The sequence below is a fragment of the Lathyrus oleraceus genome, chromosome 6 (genome assembly GCF_024323335.1).
Source record: "Lathyrus oleraceus cultivar Zhongwan6 chromosome 6, CAAS_Psat_ZW6_1.0, whole genome shotgun sequence".
Taxonomy (NCBI): Eukaryota; Viridiplantae; Streptophyta; class Magnoliopsida; order Fabales; family Fabaceae; genus Lathyrus; species Lathyrus oleraceus.
Genome location: NC_066584.1, coordinates 172180622 through 172198306, shown reverse-complemented (window position 1 = coordinate 172198306; position 17685 = coordinate 172180622).

The window sequence follows — 17685 nt, the reverse complement described above, 5'->3', positions numbered from 1 at the left end:
CGACTCGGGTTGGTTGATACTCGATACTACACTCTTTGAGATTGGACTTTAGGGAAATTTCGGTCAACCGCTGGGTGTTGCACTGAAGTGGACTTAAGGAAAGGTCAATGATTTGAGATCCTTCTAGAACCCGGTTACTATTCTAGGACAGGTTGGACCAACCAAACTTCAGTGGGGAGGGTACTTACCTATGGAACTCATGCAAGCCTTACAACCTAGGATAAATTGCGGTGTGACTTGTTTGTGTTTGTTACTTACTTAACATCATGACATCATAACATCATAATATCATAACATCATGACATCATGGAATTGTACTAACCATTTCGAGGACATAGGGATTTAACTTTGCTTTGTTTTGTAAGGCTATGGCTTCTAGGAAGACCATCCAGATCAATTTTGTAGCGATCTCTCCTCAACTCAAGGATTTAGTTTCAGAACTTTCCGATCATGCTCGGTTCATCCAGAAACATGGTCATCTCCTCAAATTGGTTACCACCGGGGTCAAGGAAGATATGATGAGAGTTTTATTCCAATTCTTCGATCCTAAACATCATTGCTTCACCTTCCCAGATTATCAGTTGGTACCCACATTAGAAGAATTTTCCAAGTTGCTCGGGATACCTATCCTTGATCAAACACCTTTCAGTGGTTTAGAAAAGATTCTGAGGTCTGAAGAGGTTGCCGCGGCTTTACACATGACAAAGTCTGACATTGAAACTAATTGGGTAACAAGAAGTGAAGTTAAGGGTCTACTTGCCAAATTTCTGATAAATAAGGCCCGAGAATTCCTAAAAGCTAGGAACGTCCATGCTTTCAAAGATGTTCTAGCATTACAAATCTATGGTTTGGTGCTATTTCCTAATTCGGATCAATTCATAGACATGAATGTTGTTAAGATATTTCTCACTCATAACCCTGTGCCCACCTTGCTTGGAGACATTTTGCATTCCCTTCACACTCGTACTATGAAAAGGCAAGGGACTCTCATGTGCTGCATACCTTTATTATCTAGGTGGTTTATTTCGCACCTTCCTCAATCAGTCTTGAAGAATGAGCAAAATTTTAAATGGTCTCAAAGGATAATGTCGCTCTCCCATTCAGACATCCATTGGTGTCCCCAACCCAAAGAAAATGTTATCATCATTGACCGTTGTGGAGAATTCTCTAACGTGCCACTCCTGGGGATAAGAGGAGGTATTACTTATAATCCTGCTTTAGCCCTACGTCAGTTTGGTTATGCTCGAAGAGATGGTCCACATGAAATAATTATCCAAGGCACTGTGTTTGACTATGACAACGATTCTCAAGGACTCCGTCAAAGGTTTGTACGAGTTTGGGGCATGGTGAAAAGAAGTACTTTAGGACAGAAAAACTCTATTCTTATGGAACCTTATCTCATATGGGTACACGCCAGAGCTCGTGAGCTTATCATGCCATATCTTGCAATCGGACCTCTGATTGTTGAACCAAAGGTTGAAGGAGGTACCCCTCAAATCATTCCTTATCCAGATATGCCTACCAATGTTGAAGAATTGAAGAAATCTTGGATCCAGTTGAGAGAGGAAAGGGATACTTTTGAAGCTCAGTTCTGTGCTTAAAGGAAGAAGGTATTAGAGCTCACCAGCCAGCTTAATGAGGAACGAAGTCTTAATGCATATCTCTACCCAAAAAGAAGCCGTCCCTGGGAGACTTGAGCTTTCATTTTTTCTTGTAATGAACATTGATTATAGAAATTATTAATAAAAGTTTCCCTTTTTGGTGGTTTATGCAAAGTTAAATTCCAAAAGTCCTTGAAAACATTTCATACATTGCATAGCATAACATAACATTGCATAACAGGTACTCTAAAGGATCAATGTTCTCACGGTCTTCCTCTCAAACAGAAAAATGGCCCTCGAACAAACTGTCAAGGATCTCCAGGCTCAGAATGCTCAATTCCAGGAGATGATCTTGAACTTATCCAAGGGGCAGGAGGAACTGAAGACTCTATTGCTCGAGAAGAAGAAAGACAAGAAGCCTGTGAGTTGCATTAACCCGGGAAGAAGGTTTAAAGGACAGGCTCCAGGAGTCAAGATTGGAATTCCGAAGGACAAAGAAGATGAGTCAGAAAATGATTCGGAAGACGAGAATGTTGATCCCTCAACCCTGAGGACGACTATGAAAATTATGAAAATGAACAGTACTCTCTGAAAGATGATAAGTATACGTTGTTGGAAGAACGTATGCTAGCTATGGAGGGTCAGAAGGCGCCCGGTTTGGATTTCGAAAGCTTAGGTCTGGTCTCTGATGTGGTCATTCCTCGAAAATTCAAGGTCCCCGCTTTCACTAAGTATGATGGTGCGTCTTGTCCTCAGATGCATCTGAGAGCTTATGTGAGAAAGATTCAGCCGTATACCACTGATAGGAAGCTATGGATCCATTTCTTCCAAGAGAGTCTGTCTGGCACACAGTTAGAGTGGTATTATCAGCTCGAGAGCTCTAACATCCGCACCTGGACTGATTTAGCAACAACTTTCTACAAGCACTACCAATATAAGTATGAATTAGCGCCTACTCGGCTACAGCTGCAGAATATGACTATGGGCTCTAAAGAAAGCTTCAAAGAATATGCTCAAAAATGGAGAGACTTGGCTGGCAGAGTTAAACCCCCTATGACTGATCAAGAATTAGTGGACATGTTCATGGGTACACTGACTGGCCCATTCTAAAGCCATCTATTGGGAAGTTCCTCATCGGGTTTCACTGAACTTATATTGACGGGTCAACGTGTTGAAAGTGGCATTCGAAGTGGAAAGATACAGGCGGCTACCTCTGCAAGCACCAAAAAGTCCTATCAGGGGAAGGATGAATCAAATGCTGTGTATGGTCAAAGGGGTCATAACAAGAAAAATCGTGACCATACTGTTGGAGCAGTTACGATTGCAGCACCGCCATCTCAAAACTTCCAACACAGACAAGACAGGCCAAGAAGGCAGTTTACCAAGATCAATATGACTTTAGCACAAGCACTGCAGGGTATGCTAAAAGCAAATTTAATTACCCTCAGAGATCCTCCTGCAAATCCCAACACTACTTCTCCTCGTTATAATCCCAATGCCAGGTGTGCATATCACTCCGATAGCCCCGGACATGATACAAACGATTGTTGGTTGTTGAAGAATAAGATTCAGGATATGATCGACGCTGGAGAGATTGATTTTGATCCTCCGGAGACTCCTAATGTCATCACTGCTCCTTTGCCTAATCATGACAAGACTGTTAATGCTGTAGAAGATGCTGATGGCGATTGCGACTTGGATAACTGGATTTTCCCAACGATTGGTGACGGACTCAATAATTGGAAGGCTGAAGACACTATCTCGATTTCCTTTAGTCAGGAGTAATTGTTATTGCTATTTTAGTGTTTCAAATTTTATAATTTTTTAAAGCATTGTGTCTATACCCGGGACACAATAGCTAATTTTTCAAGGGTTTTGACATTTTCATAAGCATATTCACATTCAATAAATCAATGGACCTTTTGCATTCAAATATTGCACTCTTTATCTTTCCTGTCATCTTTCAAATAAGCTATGTTTTCTTACACACACTCACATAACCAATTGCAGATCCATATCCACTCTGGATCCTGTTGATAATAATTCTGCTACTGTTAATTATGCCTTTGAAAATCCGATCTACCAAGCCGAGGATGGAAGTGAGGAAGATTGCGAAGTACCGGGAGAGCTTGCCAGACTGTTATTGCAAGAAGAAAAGACTATACAGCCGCATGAGGAATCAATTGAAATTGTAAATCTGGGTACTGAATTAGACAAGAAAGAAGTCAAAATAGGAGCAGGCTTGGAAAACAGTGTCAAAGAAAGATTGATTCAGATGTTACATGACTATGTAGAGATTTTTGCTTGGTCTTATGAAGACATGCCAGGACTGGATACGGATATAGTAGTACATCGTTTGCCGATGAAGGAAGATTGTCATCCTATTAAGTAAAAGGTTCGTCGCATGCGTCCTGAAATGTCTAAGAAAATCAAAGCCGAGGTTATGAAACAATTTAATGCAGGTTTTCTAGCTGTTACTTCTTATCCTCAATGAGTTGCTAATGTGGTACCAGTGCCAAAGAAGGATGGTAAGGTACGAATGTGTGTAGATTACAGAGATTTGAATAAAGCAAGTCCCAAAGATGACTTTCCGCTTCCGCACATTGATGTTCTGGTAGATAACACCGCTCAACACAAGGTATTCTCATTCATGGATGGATTCCCAGGTTATAACCAGATTAAGATGGCACCTGAAGACATGGAGAAAACTACGTTTGTGATGCAATGGGGCACTTTCTGTTACAAAGTAATGCCATTCGGTTTAAAGAATGCAGGGGCAACATACCAGCGTGCTATGGTGGTTTTGTTCCATGATATGATCCATCATGAAATGGAGGTATATGTGGATGACATGATAGCCAGATCTCATACTGAAGAAGAACATCTCGATCATTTATGCAAACTGTTTGAGAGGTTGAAGAAATACAAGTTGAGATTGAACCCGAACAAATGCACCTTTGGAGTAAGATCCGGTAAGCTCTTGGGCTTTATTGTCAGTGGTAAAGGAATTGAGGTTGACCCGGCTAAGGTGAGAGCTATTCAAGAAATGCCAGTTCCCCGTACAGATAAAGAAGTCAGAGGTTTCTTGGGACACTTGAATTACATTGCCCGATTTATCTCCCATTGAACTGCTACTTGCAAACCCATCTTCAAATTACTGAGGAAAAATCAAGAGATAATATGGAATGATGAATGTCAAGAAGCTTTTGACAAAATCAAGAAGTATCTCCAAGAACCTCCAATTCTGATGCCACCAGTTGAAGGAAGACCTCTAATCATGTATTTGACCGTGTTAGAAAATTTAATGGGGTGTGTGTTGGTGCAACATGACGAGTCTGGTCGAAAAGAGCATGCAATATACTACCTTAGCAAAAAGTTTACCGATTGTGAAACAAGATACTCACTGGTTGAGAAAACTTGTTGTGCTTTGGCTTGGGCTGCTCGCCGACTAAGATAGTATATGTTGAATCATACCACTTTATTGATTTCTAAGATGGATCCTATCAAATATATATTTGAGAAACCTGCTCTCTCCGGAAGAATAGCAATATGGCAGATGATTTTAACAGAGTATGATATCCAGTATACTACCCAGAAAGCAATTAAAGGAAGCGTGTTAGCTAATCATTTGGCTCATCAAGCAGTTGATGATTACCAATCTATGAATTTTGAGTTCCCTGACGAGGATGTTATGCTTGTTACTAATTATGAAGAACCTGGACCGGATGAAGGACCTGAACTGGGATCCCGATGGACTATGGTTTTTGATGGATCTTCTAATGCATTGGGCAATGGTGTTGGTGTTGTAATTATTTCTCCCAAGGGTTGCCATACGCCTTTCACTGCTAGACTATGTTTTGATTGTACCAATAATATGGCTGAGTATGAAGCATGTATTTTGGGACTCAGAGCTGCTATAGACATGAGAATCAAGTTTTTGAGTGTGTACAAAGACTCAGCTTTAGTAATCAGTCAGATCAAAGGAGAATGGGACACTAAACATCCGAATCTCATCCCTTATCGAGAGAGGGTGTTGACATTAATCCCATACTTTGAAGAGATTACATTCGAACATATTCCACGAGAAGAGAATCAGTTGGCAGACGCATTGGCTACCATGTCATCTATGTTCAGAGTCAGATGGGACAATGAAGCTCCCATGATCACCATTGAACGATTAGATGAACCAGCATATTGTTATGAACTTAATGTTGATGAAGTAGAAGAGAAACCTTGGTTCCGCGAAGTTAAAAGATATTTAGAAACTCAGGAATACCCTGAAGGGGCATCCATCAATGATAGAAAATTTCTGAGGAAGTTCTCCGCTAAATTCTTTTTGAGTAATGGAGTATTATACAAACGTAATAATGATTCGAATTTGCTTCGCTGTGTGGATAAAAAGGAAGCAGAAAAGATTATGGAAGACATGCATGACGATATTTTTGGGACTCATTCTAGTGGACATACGATGGCCAAGAAGATTCTGAGATCAGGGTATTATTGGTCTACCATGGAAGCTGATTGCCACCATCACTCCAGAACTTGTCACAAGTTCCAGATCTATGCGGACAAAGTACATGTACCTCCTGCTCCATTGAACGTGTTGACAGCCCCTTGGCCCTTTGCAATGTGGGGCATTGATATGATTGGAGAGATTAAACCTACTGCTTCTAATGGACATTGTTTCATTCTTGTTGCTATTGATTACTTTACGAAGTGGGTAGAGGCAGCCTCATTTGCTTCTGTCACCAAGAATGTGATGGCACGGTTCGTCAAGAATAGTCTTATTTGTCGGTATGGCATCCCTGAAAGAATTATCACTGATAATGGTACTAATTTGAACAACAAGATGATTACTGAACTTTGCACGCAGTTTAAAATAAAACACCATAACTCTTCTCCGTACCGGCCAAAGATGAATGGCGCCGTAGAAGCTGCTAATAAGAATATTAAGAAGATTATACAAAAGATGACAGTAACATACAAAGACTGGCATGAGATGTTACCATTTGCTCTTCATGGTTATCGCACTTCAGTACGCACTTCGGCAGGGGAAACTCCTTTCTCTTTAGTCTACGGAATGGAAGCCGTTTTACCAGTGGAAGTCCAGATTCCCTCTCTAAGAATTATGAAAGATGCAGGCTTAGATGAAGATGAATGGATTCAGACTCGACTCAATCAGATAAATTTGATTGATGAAAAGAGACTTGCGGCTGTTTGTCATGGGCAGATATATCAAAAGCGCATGACCCAGGCATTTAATAAAAAAGTCAAGAGACAGGTGTATCAAATGGGCAACTTGGTGATAAAGCGTATCATTCTACCATAAGGTGATCCTAGAGGCAAATGGACTCCCACATACGAAGGGCCATTTGTAGTTAAGAAGGTATTCTCTGGTGGAGCCCTGATGCTTGCTACAATGGATGGCGAAGATTTCCCGCATCCCGTGAACGCGGACATAGTTAAAAAATACTACGCATAAAAGAGACCCGCTAGGTCGACGTATCTAGGCAAAAGTACGGGCATCCCGACGAACCAAAAGGGTTTGGGCAAAAATTAGGGATACACATATAAAAATGTACACCCGGCAAGTCGAAAACCTGAAAAGGCGGCTTGGGCAAAAAAGGGTATCCTGGTGGACTGAAAACCTGAAAAGGCGGTCCAGGCAAAAACTAGGGATTAAAGTGTATGACTATGTCCCGTTCTCGGCCAGCTTCACCAGAGTCAAAGGGACTGAGCAAGCCAATCACTTCTATCCGACGGCAAGAGATGAGATGCTTGAAGACATAATAGCAGTAGTAGAATTAAAATCAAGAGGACTTTTTTTCATAGCTGTTTTTTTTCTTTGCTTTCTTGACAATTTCCTCTTACTAGGATTTCTATCTCCTTGTATTAAAATTGCTTGTTTATAGGCCCTCTTTCAAAATCAATTCAATCTTACTTGCTCTGTTTTGTTTGCATAAAAGTCCATTGATTTAATTCGAATTAATATATGCATTTGAATATGATTGATGTTTACCGAAAATACATGCATAAAATAGAAATAGCAATTAATAAAAGACTTTAGGATCAAGGATAAGGTTTAACCATGCTTTCTAACAAATCCGGTTGCAAATCCTATTCCCCAGCAAAACCAGTTTTTCCCAGAAGAAATTGGCACTACTAGACAGACTGGTCATCTTTGTTATCCCCAGTCAGGTTCTGTTGAATATCTCTACCATCAGATAGAAATCAAATATCCCCAGCTAAGAAAGGGTCATCAATACAAATATCTCCAACCAGAATATCGGGATTTATTTTCCCATGGCAAAAAATTTCAGACGCATAATTCATTCATGCATCATTTCACAGCATATACATGCATGCAATGTTCGCATTTATTTTCAAGCGCATAAAACATCTCATGCATCATAACATGGCATGAGGCTAACTCTTTTTTTCAGGTTAATTGTCCTCCTGATACAGTCAAAATAAAGATTCATTCAGACGGATATCTTTATCAATTACATTCAAGATTCAGATAGGATCCATATATATATTCATTCTGACAAGTATCCTGATATCCTCATAATGATGGCATCTTTAAGCCCATCCTGGATATTTATTGCAAATACAACGTATACAAATATTATCAGATATAGCCTAACGTACGGCTCATTCTGATTCAGCCTAACGCGTGGCTCCTTCAATTGTTCCAATACGGTCTAGCGTACGACCCATTTGGATATTCATTCCCTCAGATGCTACCTAGCGTACGGTACATTCTAAAATGTAGTCTAGCGTACGACTACTCTTTATCGTCAGATACAGCCTAACGGACGGCTCATTCTACTACTCAGATACGATCTAGCTTACAATCTATTCTGATCCTTATTTCTCCAGATACAGCCTAACGGACGGCTCATTCTGCTACTCAGATACTACCTAGCATACGGTACATTCTAAAATGTAGTCCAGCGTACGACTACTTTTTTTATCTCAGATACAGCCTAATGGACGGCTCATTCTGCTACTCAGATACGATCTAGCGTACGATCCATTCAGATCCTTATTTCTCCAAATGCAGCCTAACGAACGGCTCATTCTGCAACTCAGATACGATCTAGCGTATGATCCATTTTAATCTTTCATCCCCAGTGAAGTCTCCAGCCTAATGGACGACTCATTCTGCAACTCAGATACGGTCCAGCGTATGACCCATTCTGATCCTTACCTCATCAGGTTCAGCTCACCCTAATATCACCTAATGGATGACTCATTATACGGTCTAGCGTACGACTCAGTGTGATACCCATGTCTTCAGATATAGTCTAATATATGACACACTCTGAAGCTCTCAGCATCAGACTTTCTGGATGGCATCTTTAAGCCCATCTCGATCAAGGCTATCTTTTAATTAACAAGCGCAAATTTTGGGGGCATTCTAAGTGTTCAATAATCTTGCACCTCCAGATCACGAATGACGTACATACCATTCTAATTCTCTCGGTTTAAGAATATTGAACAGGGGCAACTGTCATACCCCAAAATTTGCCTGTTAATTTTTATGATACTTTCAACAGGTTCAAATGGGGTCTGTTCATTTTTCAAAGCATTAATCTCAAAGGAACAAAGATCCAGCGCACAGGTTACCAAATCCAGAAGATTACCTGAACTGTCATGGTCGCTAGGCGAGCAAAACCTTCGCTAGGCGAAGCTCAGGCTTCCTCCTTCGCTCTAGCAAACCTTGTTGATTTTGCTACAGGAATGCTCGCTACCTGCTCGCTAGCTGCTCGCCTAGCGAGTAAGTACTGGCTATGCTTTTATCCAAGTCTGGGAGTGTTCGCTAGAGCCTCGCTGAGTGCTCGCCTAGCGAACCCCTCGCTACTTCACTCGCCTAGCGAGCCTACGGATATACCAGAATATTTTGGGCCCGAATTGTCTCCATTCTGAACCCACCAAGACACAAAAAATCAGCTATAAATTCCAAAACTTCATTTGAAAAAATGGGAGATAGAAAAACAAGGGAGAAAACCCTAGAAGCTAATTCAGAGAACTCATCTACACAAAGGTTACCTCCACCAACCCTATCAGGCATAAACCCTAAGATTGTTCTGCAAACCCAACGGTGCAACTCAACTTCGTCTGATCCCTCCAATCAGATTTGCCCTATTCCCACTACTCTATGCTCCCAATTTGAAATTTCTAAATGTATGGGCATTATGGTTGAACTTGGAAAGGCGAATATCGTTAGGTTTTGCATGTGGGTTTATATGTGCACAAATGTGTAAAACAATACTTTGAATATTCGATCACGTATTTTCTGTAATGGATGCCATAGGGTTTGGGGTTTCCGAAATCGTACCAGTATCAAAGAAGAACCCAGAACCCGCAGTCTTTCGCTAGCACCTCGCTAAGCGAACATGTAGCGAGGGTTCGCCAAGCCTTCGCTAGTCGAGGCAGTAGCGAACATGACAGTAGTTGATTTTTCTGTTTGCATTCTGATCTGTTTTGTATTTATTTGATATGTTTTCTATTGCATTTGCACGCTGCTTGCCTGACACTATTATTGCTATGATTCTTTTGTTCGGTGCAACTCTTGATTGCACCCCATCCCGTTATTCTAACATGTTTGCTGAGTTTTTGTAAGGGCTCCCATGACTCTTGAAGAGATAGCTTGGCACTCCACTTTATTTGTGGGATATCATCGTGGAGATTTATTCTGATTACTTGGCTAATTACATTTCCTTCGAATACATGATCTTATCCCTCTCTTGGTTGCCTTACGATATTATGGTCATGTCCCGCGAATGTGGGGATACCCTTAGCAAAAGGCCCTTTTGATTAAATCATATTCGTCCCTAAACAGATAAGTCATAGTCCCTTCGATCAAAGGGTCAATGTCCCAACAAGATAAATCATAGTCCCTCGAACGTTGCCTTCGAATATATGAATTTGTCCCTCGATGACCCTTCGTTGTAGCCTACGATTAAATGATGATCGTCCCTTCGAATGCTAAGGTATCCTTACAAATGTTGCCTTCAATGACCAATCGACGACCCCACGATATCCCTTTACATCTAAAGGATAAGACTACTTACTTCTCAATAGTAAGGACAGTTTTACCCTCCTAAGGATAGGAAATACCTATAAAGAGCTTGGTTAGGTATAACTCTTAAATACTTGCTCACAGCTTAAAATACTTTTCACACCTCACACTTTTCAAAACATCTTTTAGAAAATCACCACTTGGTATACATTCGCACCAGAATCATCGCCGAGTTATATTTTTCTAAACATCTTTCAAATTCAAACGAGATAAGCACTTTGTATACATTCGTACAAGAATCATTACAAAGTTAAACCCTCCTTTCAAAATATTTTCTAAACACACCACATTTCTCAAACACTTTCTCAAACAAGGAAAACATAAGTGAGTTAAGCAATTAAGAGCCCATGGATAACCATGGATACAAAGGGTGCTAACACCTTCCCTTTGTATAATGTACCTCCCAAACTCAAAATCTAATCAAGGTCTTTCCTGTTCTTTTCCGCCTTTCCTTATTGGATAAAAAGAAAAGTCGGTGGCGACTCTTTCTATCCGCGACATTGCTTTTCAAAGCAAAAACACAAAGTCAGTTCACCGTATTATAGGTTCCGATGATGATGTGAAGGAAGTCAAGATTAGGTCTCAACTGTGTACAGAGGCTAAGAAGGGGTTGATTAATCTTCTTCGAGAATATTCAAATGTGTTTTCTCGGTCCTATCAAGACATGCCTGGGTTGAATTCTGAGATTGTGGAGCATAGATTGCCTTTGAAGCCAGAATGCCCGCCGGTCAAGCAGAAGTTGAGAAGAACTCATCCTGATATGGCAGTTAAGATCAAAGAGGAAGTGGAAAAGAAGATTCATGTTGGTTTTCTTGTTACCTCCGAGTATCCGCATTGGGTGGCCAAGATGGAAAAGTATGCATGTGTTTGATTATAGAGATATGAACAAAGCTAGTCCAAAAGATGATTTTCCCCTGCCACACATTGACATGTTGGTAGACGATACAGCTAAATTCAAAGTCTTTTCGTTTATGTACGGATTTTCCGATTATAATCAGATTAAGATGGCACCTGAAGATGTGGAGAATACCACATTCATTACACCCTAGGGAACATTCTGTTATAGAGTGATGCCTTTTGGTTTAAAGAATACTGGTGCAACATACCATAGAGTTATGCCCACTCTTTTTTGAAGTTTATGTTGATGATATGATTTCTAAATTAAGTGATGAAGAAGAACACGTTGAGCATTTATTAGAGTTACTCCAGCGTTTGAGGAAGTACAAACTCCGCTTGAATCCCAATAAGTGTACTTTTGGTCTTTTCTCTGGTAAGTTATTAGGCTTTATTGTCAGCGATAAAGGTATTGAGGTCGTTCCTGTCAAGGTCAAAGCAATCCAAGAGATGCCTGCACGTAAAACTGAGAAGCAAGTCAGAGGTTTTCTCGGTCGCTTGAACTATATCTCAAGATTTATGTCGCATATGACTGCCACATATGCGCCTATTTTCAAGCTTCTTCAGAAAGATTAGTCTTGTGATTTGACTGAAGATTTCCATATAGCGTTTGACAGTATCAAAGTGTATTTTCTTGAGCCTCTGATTCTATCTCTGCCTATTGAAGGAAGACCTTTGATCATGTATTTGAATGTGCTTGATGAAAGTATCAATTGTGTTCTTGGTCAGCAAGATGAATCTGGAAAGAAAGAATATGCAATTTACTGCCTCAATAAGAAGTTCACCGACTCTGAGACTCGGTATTCTATGCTGGAAAAGATGTGTTGCACATTGGCTTGGGCTATTAAGCGTCTGCGCTAGTATATGTTGAATCATACAACTTGGTATATATCTAAAATGGATCCAATCAAGTACATTTTTGAGAAGCCTGCTTTAACTGGGAGGATTGCCCGTTGGCAGATGTTGTTATCCGAGTATGATACTGAATACCGATCTCAAAAAGAAATTAACGGTAGCGTCTTGGATGACCATTTGGCGCACCAACCAATTTAAGATTACCAGTCAGTGTAGTACGATTTTCCCGACAAAGAGATTTTGTACTTGAAAATGAAAGATTGTGATGAACCATTGCTTGAAGAAGGGCCAAAACCTGGTTCCTGTTGGGGTATGGGATTTGATGGAGTTCTTAATTCGTATGGTAATGGCATTCGGGCAGTAATTATTACTCCTCAAGGAACTCATTTTCCGTTTACATCTAGATTGACTTGCAAGTGTACGAACAATATGGCTGAGTACGAAGCTTGTATTATGGGGCTTGAAGAAGCCATTGATCTCATAATCAAGTATCTCGACGTCTATGGAGATTCTGGTTTGGTTTCTAATCAGATCAAAGGTGAATTAGAGACGAATCAACCCGGTTTAATATATAGATTATGCGAGGAGGATTTCAACTTTTTTACAAAGGTTGAATTTCATCATATCACTCAAGATGAAAACCGGATGGTAGATGCTCTTGCAATGTTGGCTTCAATGATTATGGTGAAATTTTGGAATGAAGTCCCCAATTTAATTATAATGCGTCCTTATAGGCTAACTCATGTGTTTGTTTTTGAAGAAGTTAAAGATGAAAAACCATGGTGTTTTGATATCAAATGTTTCTTCCAAAGTTAGATTTACCCGTCCGGGGCATCTTTGAAAGATAAGAAAACTTTGAGAAGATTAGCTGGCAACTTCTACTTGAATGGTGATGTGCTTTACAAGAGAAACTTCGATATGGTTTTGCTCAGATGCGTGGATAGACACGAAGCAGACTTATTGATGACTGAAGTCCATGAAGGTTCCTTTGGTACTCATTCCAATGGACATGCTATGGCAAAGAAGATGTTGAGAGCAGGTTACTATTGGCTGAAAATGGAATCTGACTGTTGCAAGTTTGTGATGAAATGCCATAAGTGTCAAACTTATGCAGATAGGATTAATGTTCCTCCAACACTGTTGAATGTCATTTCCTCTCCATGGCCCTTCTCTATGTGGGGAATTGATATGATTTATATGATTGAGCCCAAAGCTTCAAACGGACATCGTTTCATTCTAGTGGCTATTGACTACTTCACAAAGTGGGTTGAAGCGGCATCATATGCGAATGTAACCAAACAAGTTGTTGTGAGGTTTATTAAGAATCAGATTATATGTCGCTATGGTGTGCCAAGCAAGATCATTACTGATAATGGATCTAATTTGAACAATAATATGGTGGAATCTCTTTGCAAAGACTTCAAGATTACAGACTAAAGATGAACGGGGTTGTTGAAGCTACAAATAAGGACATCAAAAGATTCTCCCATTTGCTTTGCATGGGTACCGTCCATCCATCCACACTTCAACAGGGGAAACCCCTTTCTCTCTTGTTTAGGGTATGGAAGTTGTGCTCCCGGTAGAGGTTGAGATCCCATCGTTATGTGTCATGATGAGAGCCAAGTCGACAGAAGCTGAATGGTGCCATACCAGATATGACCAGCTGAATTTGATTGAAGATAAGAGATTGACTGCCATGTGTCATGGTCAGTTATATCTGCAAAGAATGAAGAAAGCTTTTGATAAGAAGGTCAGGCCTCGTGTGTTCAGAGAAGGTGACCTTGTGCTCAAGAAGATTTTATCTTTCAAACCTGATGCTAGGGGCAAATGGACTACTAATTATGAAGGCCCATATGTTGTTAAGAGAGCCTTTTTCAAGCGGTGCTTTGATTCTTACAACTATGGATGGTGAAGAGGTCACTCGTCCTGTGAATGTCGATGCAGTCAAGAAATATTTCACCTAAAAAAGAAAAAGAACAGCTCACTAAGTTGAAAACCCGAAAGGGTGGCTTAGGAAAAAATGAGCGTCTCGGTGGATTGAAAACCCTAAAGGGAGATCCAGGCAAAAGTTAGAGACATAAAACAGAAAAGTTATCCTGATAGATTGAGTACCCCACCTTGGGGCAATCTAGGCAAAAATAGGGATTATGGGAAGCAACGACATTCATTTGGTCCTAGTCATTGGAGCAGTTTTGAGCAAGTCATTTGGTTCTGATTCATCATTCTCAACCAAAGCCAAGAGCACAGCAGATATTGAAGTTGGTAGGAAGAGTAGTGATCATTGTATTTACGGTATCCCATTTCCATGTAAATTACCATTTTCAACTTTTGTCATTTACAGGCTACCATCCTATTAAATAAAGTTGAGCTTTTATCCAATTATTTCTACTCTTATTTATTTTCAATAAAATAAGATTGAATTTTAATGATGATAATTTTGAAAGGAGTTAATAAATTAAAATCAATTTTTCTTAAGAATATAAAAGTAATTACTTGACCTTTGTGAGGTTGTTGTAGCGGTAAATTCATGACCATCAAGCTATGGATAAGCTAGATGTCAATAAAACCAGAGTCGCCACCGCGCTTTTATTGTTTCCAAGGGAAACGAGAAAAGTAGGAAAAAAAACCCAAAAGATAAGAAGTTTTCAAATCAAAACTAATAAAATGCCAGAGATTACAGGTAAGGGGGTTGGTTACACAGAGGGAAGGTTTTAGCACCCTAAGTGTCCTAGGTACTTCTAGGGAGCCTTTTCTTGTATGGATATGTGTTTTTGTACAAATGATGTTTGCAAATAAAAAGAGTGTGGGGATGAGAAAAGAATTCATTAATTATATCTTTGTGTTTGAAAAGACCTTCAGACTTGTGCCTACGTACCAACATAAAAATGAGGGATCTAAACCTCGTACTTCGTGGTATCAATTTCAAAGTGGATGCATTGCTTTTAACAAGAATTTAAATTTGAAAGGCAAAAGGGCCTAAAAATGTTTGAATGAGTCTTAGTTATTTTTGGCTTTTGAAATTTTAAGTCAAGTATAATTATATTTATTTACAAGTTTGATTAAGAAAAGATTGTTTAAAAATGCAATGGCATCAGGCCAGAGTTTCTAGTTTGCAATAAGGTCAAAGTTTAGAAAACAATCACAAGCAAAGAAGATTTTAAAAGGAGGGATATATTTTGAAATTAAATAAATGGGTATGAGATGAAGAGACTAACCCTAAGCATAAATTCAAAAGTTGAGAGTTGAAAAGATCTGACCAATGGGCTGCAATCCAATAGACAAGAATGTCATATAGAAACCCAAATTTCCCTTGGACTTTAGAATCACACAACAGTCAATACACAAATAGCAAATTGAAGAGCAAGGCATCAAATAAACATAGCCACATCCAACCTTAGCAATTCCATGATCTTCTTCAAGATTTCCTATCAGATGACTTCCAAGATGGGATAAGTCACATGTTCAAAATAACAGCTTCACAATGATCATGTTGCAGATGAACTCTAATGGATCTTCAATGATGTATCAGATGAAGTTTCAATTCACAAACATTTGGTCTCATAAAAGTTGGCTTTGGCCAAGTCCTTTGCATAGGGAATGTTGCCTAATTCTAAGTCAAATAGTCTCAGATCAAACCAATAGTCCACACACATATTTTTTAGGGTTTTTGTTCTTATTATGTACATTAAGGTTAAAAGACCACACAAACAATCACAATATACAAAATCACAAAATATGGTCAAAATGGACAAAGTAAAAATGACATTAGCATAAACAATTTGAATGGTATGAATAATGGCAAATGAATAAAGCTTAAAAATTAAAGTGCATTAAAAGTAAATGACTTGAAATTAAATGTTAGTTGTTAATGAGTTAGTAGTTAGTATAGTTTTTGCTTTTGTTTAAGTCATTCTTTGGAGAACACTCGACCCACTTATCACAAGCATGGATCCTTGATCCAAGACATCTTCCAAAGGAAGGAAAAAAGGCCAAGTTTCCACACAATACCATGAAAGAGGGGAAACCGACAATCTCACTAACTAGAATGCTATGCCTTTTGTGTCAAAATTTAGCGCTATGTTAAGCAATCATAATTGGACTTATGTAGAAGTCATAACTATTTGAGGTTGGGCAATAGAATTTTTGTGTTAATACATGTTAGAGGCATAGTATGATGAACTATGCTCATGAAACATACAACACACAAAAAGAATATGCAAAGTGGGGGACCTAGTCTCATCCATACTTATGTTGATTTTGGAATCAACTAGCCTTAGGATATAGAGATATTATAGGTCGATGACGTGAATGAATAAAGAAGGGGAATAAGATGAAGAGGGAGGGGAAATGGATCAAACACAAATTGGACAAGGGATGACTTTTACCAAGTTAAGATCATTCATTCATTTTGGGAGATGGAATGTACATTCCATCAATCCCCTAAATCCAATGATCTTAACCTAACAAAGTCAAATCAATTTTGACCAAGGCCCAACAACGCAAGTCAAGCTCAAAAAGTCAATTAAAATGGCTCTACACAATTTATTTGGCATTTAATCAATTAAAAATAAAAAAAAATAATGCATTAAATTAAATATGGTTTGTCAAATTCCTAAAACCTCGTCAAAACACCAAAGAAATGGCCATGAGATTTATCATAGGTCAAACAAGGTCAAAGGACCTTAGAGAAAAATTTTCAGAATATTTGGAAACTTAAAAGTATTTTTAAACAATTAAAAATATTCACAAAATCAATTAAATCATGAAAAATATTAATAATGATCCAAAAAATAATTTTAATTCAGAAAATGAAAGAGGATTTTATTTAAATTTTTTTGGTAAAACTCTCATATTTTTTTTATCAATATTAAATTTAATATGAATTAATGAAATAAAAGGAATAAAATGAAAATTAATTAAATCAGAAAAACGTGGACCACTTGATCTCCCTGATTAATTGAGGTGGAAGATCAAGTGGTGGAAAACATGCGTTCCATAATACGCTTGAGTCAGTGCGTCACACGTCTGGTATTCACAATGAGCGCTCAAGATTAAAACGATTTGAACTGATCAGATGGCTCTGGACCACGCCACCTCATTGTCGGAGCAAAGCGCGGGTCGTCTTCTCAGGCGACCTTGGCCGGACTGGTCCACTCATCACCATCACATAAATGAAAAAAGAGGACATGATCTTAAATAAAAAATGGCGTAGATCACGAATATCACCTCAATTTAACCTAACTCCAA